Source organism: Neopsephotus bourkii, unplaced genomic scaffold (genome assembly GCF_033783945.1).
Source record: "Neopsephotus bourkii isolate Nb327-2 ecotype Australia unplaced genomic scaffold, CSIRO-AGI_Nbou_v1 NB_1346, whole genome shotgun sequence".
Lineage (NCBI taxonomy): Eukaryota > Metazoa > Chordata > Aves > Psittaciformes > Psittacidae > Neopsephotus > Neopsephotus bourkii.
This window is the reverse complement of record NW_026901826.1, coordinates 4658898-4665803: the sequence shown is the minus strand read 5'-3', so window position 1 is coordinate 4665803 and position 6906 is coordinate 4658898.

Genomic DNA, 6906 nt, shown 5'->3' with positions numbered 1-6906 from the left:
ACTTTATTTGTTACAGAGTAATGCTTCCCTCTGTGTGGAGGGAACCATGTTTTAACCATGTATAGGCACATTCTGCTATGGTTAACACTGCTTGACAGTTGTCTCAGGTTTTCCCAACAGGCCATTTTATGCCGTGCTTGCTCCCTTCCACAAAGAGAGAAAGGATAGAATATAATTTAGTTCTTATTCTTACATTCATGTATTTTGCAAAAAACTTAGATGATTTTTCAAGCAACCCTAGGTACCTGACTTAAGAGTTTATTTATATCAGTATTATTCAAATGCTAACAGTTTTTTACCTATTGATGCATTTTACATGGAAGTGTGCACCAGGACAACTGTTCAGTGTGATGCTGGGTTCACCTGCTTTATCAGGAATATACATTTCTGGCAGATGAATATAATAGCTTGTGCCGAGCTTGCATGTTCTGGTTAGACTGTATACAGAAAGAGATCTGCAATGATTCAGGGCTAGGATCTGCAGGAAATGGGTAAATTAATTTCCCTCCTTTCTGTGCTTACTTCTGTCTTCTCAAAATTTGCATCTTTTAATATACATTTAGCTTCAGACTTTGAAAAGCATTTAGAACTGAAAATAGTCTTCCTTCCTGTCCCCCATGTTTTTTGAAGTGATGTTGTACATCCTATTTGTTGATTCCCCATTACTTTGCTCTCCTTCTCACTGCAGATTCCCTCCATGTGCACTGTCTGCCCTCCTGCTCTTCCTCTCTGTGGGGAGAGCCCATTTTCCTACACCTTGTGGAGATCTCTAATGGTTACTCGACAAAAGCCAGTCACTCCTATGCTGTCAAGCCTATTTCCTCCCCCTCCTGCCTGAAAGCCCCTCTGGCTTTCCACAGATGCCAGACAAGATTAAATACTCTGTGCCTGGATATCAGGAAGGCAGCACATATATTCACCAGAGTACTTAGTGTCTGGCTCTATAAGACAGTTTAATAAATTTACCTTTCAGAAGAGTGAGGTGTTGCTCAAATATTTAATATTTATTTTTATATAGGCTAATTTTTTTTTCCTGTGAGGTGAGGGCAAGCTTGCAAGATGGACATGGTATAAGCCAATCCAATCGCACTTAGCTCATGTTGCTAAACCTTACCCTGAATTTAAAGTAGGGCTGAAAGCATTTGCACTGTGCTTGGAGATGTAGTGGAGGGGTTTTGCTGATGGATGGGGCTTCCTAGTCTGTCAATGAGAGCTTGGAACTGTGCTTGCATGCTGCCTAGGTCCTTAAACACCTTCCCTTTCCCTGGTAAATGGTCTAATGGTGGTCTAGTCTAGGACTGGACATGTTCTTGGGTATAAATGGGGTGGGTGAGGTGGGTAACTGGGGTGAGCTGAGGAAAAGCATACCCTCATGCTTAACTGATAGTGTAGATGTTACTGAACTGACTGGCTTGACTCTGGAGAACCACTTTTGGCTTTGTTCCCCACTGAGCAATATGATTTGTTCTCCATCTCTGAACAGGTCAAACTGTCTTTAAAATGTGTGGTCTTTTATGCTCTTTTCTTTCTGCATGAATCCAGTGAAATGTGGCTGCTCTGCTTTCAGTCCATGTCAGCCACAGAAACATCAAATCTGTCAAGTTCTTATCAATGCTGATGTGGTTTTAAATGCTGTCAAGCAGTAAGAACAAATGTATTTTTGGATGCTTCTGTCAAGTCTGACACTGATCTGTCCTATCGGTTCATAATTTCCACATAACTTGCTTGGTGACCTTTCAGAGGAATGGTGAAACAGGAAACAATTTGAAGAAATACCTAGACAGTTTTTTGGAGACTTGCATTTGATGCTGCATCATTGTCACAACCTGTGCTGTTTAGAGCAGAATAACAGGGATTTACCACAGTGGTAACATACCAATCAAGGTGGTAAGTCAGGAGCTTTCCTGAAAACTGCAAAAGGTGCATAGTCCAGGTATACATATCCACTTTTCCTGAGGCTGGGGAAAAGGGCTGGGATCTGCTGTTGCAACTCAAAAGAGTTGATAGAGCAGTGTGCTGCTCTGGGATTATGACCTGCTGTGGCCTCCTTATCTCCTGTTTCTAAAGGAGACAAATGAAATGTAGGCAGTCTTGGTACTCAACAGAGCTGCACTGTTGTGGTTCTATAGGGCACCTATCTTTAAGGAAACAAGTCACCTGTAAGTGCTGGCTGTGCTGCTCTTACCATCCCTTGTTACTTTTAAAATCCTGGTGACCTTTAGCTGTGTGGGAGGAGTGAATACATGGTGTTCAGGAAGACATAAAAGCTTGACTTAAGAGTCTCAGGCTTGATTTAGAGTCTCTCACAACCTACTTGTTGGTTTATTTATTTATTTATTTAAAGCAGAAAATGTAGGAACCTCCACTTAAAAACTGGATTTGATACAAAACCTCTGCAAAAGCATGGTTAGGATTATATACTGAAAGATTAATTTATGCAACCGAGGGCAGCAAGACAGGATAAGAGAGATGCATTCCCTCCCTTTCCCTAATGACTGTATAGAGTACTGACACTTGTTTGGCTTGGAGATGACCTGTACACTGAAGTGATTAGTGCGTGCAGTGATTTTTTTATTTTTGTTTTAACACCTCCTACTGAAAACAAAGTGCTGTCTCATGAAACAATGGGGCATAATAGCACTCTCATGAAATCAGGAGCATTGTCACTCAAGTGGGACATGTGGCTCATGAATTGGTCTCACAGATCATGAAATTTGGGACCCCTCTTGTCAGAGCAGCTGGGTGATGATTTTCAATGCTCTTCAAGTGAGATGACCTAACAACATGGAAAAGGTATGTCAGCAGGGATTGCTGTGGTTTAGCATTTCAAAATAGCTAGATACTTTGCTGCTTAGCCTGAAATGATAACTTTAGCTACATGCGTTTTAACACATACTTGCTAGTTCAGTATTTCCTGGGAATTCTTTTATGATAGATAAATCAATGTAGAAATGAGTCAAAAAATTGCTGTAAATAAGTAAGCAGCCCAATGTGGTTTAGTGTATTTCCAAATTAAGCGTGCAGTTGTGCTTTTAGATACGGGACAGTTTTTTCATTAAGGTAACGCCTGAATAGAGATCCCCTCCTGGGCTGAGTCCTGTTGCCTTAACAAGTATATTACCTGTAAAAACAGTGGCAATTAAAATTTGCTTTCTTATCATTCATAATTTACTTGGATTGAAAATCAGTAATGAAAGACATTTTGTTTCATTTTTTGGGGTATAAGATCTAGAATTATGCACTTGAGGGATAGATTATACAGGCCACCCAGAGGTGGAATACGTTCAGAACAGTTTTATTATTTTTTGAACTACAGGCTTATTGAATTTTTGTGGGTAAGAGAAAAGGTTGGAAAATAAGCATCAATAATGTCCTTTTGGTTATTCCAGTGTAATTTGACTCATATTTCTGTATGATTGCAGCCATGTGAATGTGAAAACTATCAGCTTTTTTCAGCTACCTGTACTTTGATTTTCGGTATTAAAGTCTTCCATCTGCGTTGTTGTTTTCTTCCTTATATCTAATCTAAATCTCCCCTCTTTTAGTTTAAAGCCATTCCCCCTTGTCCTATCCCTACAGGCCCTTGTAAAAGGTCCCTTTCCAGGTTATTTATTGGCCCTGTTCAAGTACTCTAATACATAGGAATTTGCAATTGATGTTCAGAAAAAACAAGGTAAGTAGTCATTCTTTTCCATATATACTTGAGCTGAATTCCTTATAACTTACGACTATAATTTGGAGCAGTGACTGTAAAGTGAGGAGAATGGTTCTGATTCTGAAAGATTTCAACATTTTCTTATCACAGCTGCAAATAATTACTGGAGTTGCAGAGCACCAGGTCCTTGTTAGTTCATTCTGAAGGATGTAGTGATGTTGATTGTAATTAACCTGTGTTGGTGAGCTGAGTAGGCAGCTGGGTTACAGAAAGATAGAGGAAAAAACCCCAACGAAGATGGCAGAAATTAGCACTGATGAAAGCAGCAGGGGTTTCACTCATCTCCAAGAGGCAAAGAGGAATATGCAATTTGCCACTGAAGTAGCTCCGACACAGTTTGAAGGATGCATGTGAATTTCAGGGCAACATGTTAATAAATGTCTAAGGGAAAGGAAACCCCCTTCTTCAATCCAAACATCCCTCAAACCTATCTGGTAACAATCAATCAGTTTAACGAGCAGAAAGAAATGGACTGTCACTAATAAGCCTTATTGTTCTGTCATACAGGAAAGGACTTTAACATACAGATGATTCTTCTGGCTTCAGTAAAGGGCTTAATTGATGGGTCCTACCTGGGTGACATTAAGTGATAATGGCTTCATATTTAGCCTGTCCAATAGTTAGAAGTAAATAGACAATAAATATGCAATATGAACATGGTATACTTGTAAATGAGCTAAAACAGACTAAAAAGTCAGAAGTAATGGCAGTGGGAGCAAAGAATCAGCTTTTCTGGTTTGGTTGACAGCTGGGATGCATGGTAATATTTGATTATCCAGTCTTTCACATGCAGAACATGGTCTTGTTTTCAACACCCTTGTCATGAGTACTTGTCGTTCAATGGGGAAAAACTGCAGAAGGGCATACACAGGACATCTTAGCCATGCACATGGCTTCATAGGAACACAAAATATACCTTGCACCTGCACATTGCATTGTCTGTGTTACTGGTACTGTGGCCTAATGGAAACTGATCTATAGAGTAGAATAGTTATTGATGGCTTCTATGCTATCCATGCTCTGTTTGTTTGAGGGTTAACTGGGGTTTTGCTGAGGGCTAACTCTTGTCTGATCCCATCTGTACAACATTTTTAGTGATTAGATCATATTAGGTATGATACTTGAGACTATATTACACTATATTACTATATCTTATCTAAAGTTATGATCTCCAAGCCCATTCCGCAATGCAACCCAAAGCACAATGAATGGATATACTCGAGGAATATGCTTCAAAAGTACATTTCTGATCTGAGCTAAAATTGTCACTTATACATACCTTATACAGCCTAAGAAAACCAGAAATGAACAGCTGTCTTTTAACCTGAAAATCAGTTTTTCAACTTCATCTCTTACTGGAGTATGCATTTAGCCTTTCACTAGGAAATCATAGAATAGTTAGGGTTGGAAAGGTCCAGGTAGATGACATCAACTGCTCTACCCCTGTCCATCAGTTCTGTAGCCCCATTATAAAAGGCCACCAAATTGGTCAGGCAGGATTTCCCATTAGTGAAGCCATGCTGGCTGTCACCAAGCACCTTGTTGTTTTTCATGTGCCTTAGAATGCCTTCCAGGAGAATCTGCTCCAAGATTTTGATAGGCACAGAGGTGAGACTGACTGGTCTGTAATTCCCCGGGTCATCCATTCTCCCCTTCTTGAAAATGGGGGTTATATTTCCCTTTTTCCAGTCATTGGGAACTTCACCTGACTGCCATGATTTTTCAAATATAATGGACAGTGGCTTAGCAACTTCATTCACCAGCTCCTTCAGGACCCGCGGATGGATTTCATCAGGTCCCATGGACTTGTGCACGTTCAGGTTCTTAAGATGATCTCAAACATGATTCCCTCTTACAGTGGGCCTAGGGTCTTCATTCTCACAGTCCCTTCGTCTGCCTTCCAGGACTTGAATGGTGTGGTCAGAGCCTTTGCCAGTGAAAACTGAGAAAAAGAAGTAATTCAGAACCTCAGACTTCTCCAAATCCAGGGTAGCCAGCTCTCCTGAGAGCTTCTGGAGATCTCCTGGCCCTACTGGCACATTTCCTTCTGGTTGGGACACAACACTCCTGAGCTTGCAGCAGGCGATTCTTGAATATCACACAGCAGGCTTGATCCTCCCTGCTCTCTAGAGCTTTATACCATTGAACCTTACTAAGCAGGCTCCTGAAGACACCAAAGTCTGCTCAAACGAGCTCCACCAGCCTCCAGTAGGCCTGGACTCCCATATTAAGTCCCCTGTTCTAAATACCCAACCCACTGACTATGGCACTGCTCTTAACTAACCATTTATTAACCCGGCCAATCTGTCTGGTCTTCCTTTTCGGTATGCGCTATGGTGGACATTTCTGACCCCAGCACAGTTTGGGCCTGGAGCAAGCAGCCCAGCTCCCTCTCAGCTCCCTCGACACCTTTCAGCTACAGACAGTGTCCAGCACCTCAGCCCCTGCTGCAGCAGGACCTCCATCAAGGCACACCGAGTGCAGCCCTGCCCATTGTGCACCCTCCCCTCACCAGACCAGTGCAGGCACTCTCAACACCCCGAGCTCTGCGCTGCAGCCTCCCCTCTCATCGGCTCTGTCTGGTGCCGACACTGATCACTCACATCTCTGGTGGCAGCTTCTTTTCCGTCTCAAAATCACTGCTCTGTCAAGTACTGGATACATAGGGAGAGTTATTCAAGACTGACTCATGATTCTGCTGTTGTGGAGTCCATGGGCAACAGCACCATGCTCCTCGGGGTACAGGCCATGTCCTGCTCTGCTGCTGAGTGTTAGCTCAAACCTCTGGCCTGGTGCTCTGGCTGTGGCTCAGGCAGGCACTAGCGGTCACAGTGCTTTGGAAATGAAGCCACTGCACGCAGAGAGGGGGGCCCGGGGAGGACTCCTGGTGCTGTGAGCCCAGCTGCGCCTGGGGCTGCCCAGAGCACAGCTCTCAGCCTGCGGAAACTGGGGACTGCACTTCAGCTGTGGCTGTCTTTTCGTGCAGTGAACGTGGAAGGGAAAGGCGAGGCAGCGACCTGTGTCGGAGAACCTGGGAGGTTTGATGCCATGCTACCTTTTACACGCTCCCCTTCCAAAGCGCTCGCTGCGGGTTGACGGGCTTCGCGGCGGCGGCTGTGGCGGTTGGCGGTGCCGCGCTTCCCCCTGGCGGCGCGTTCTGTTGGCGGCTCTGCAGAGCTCGGCTCCAATGC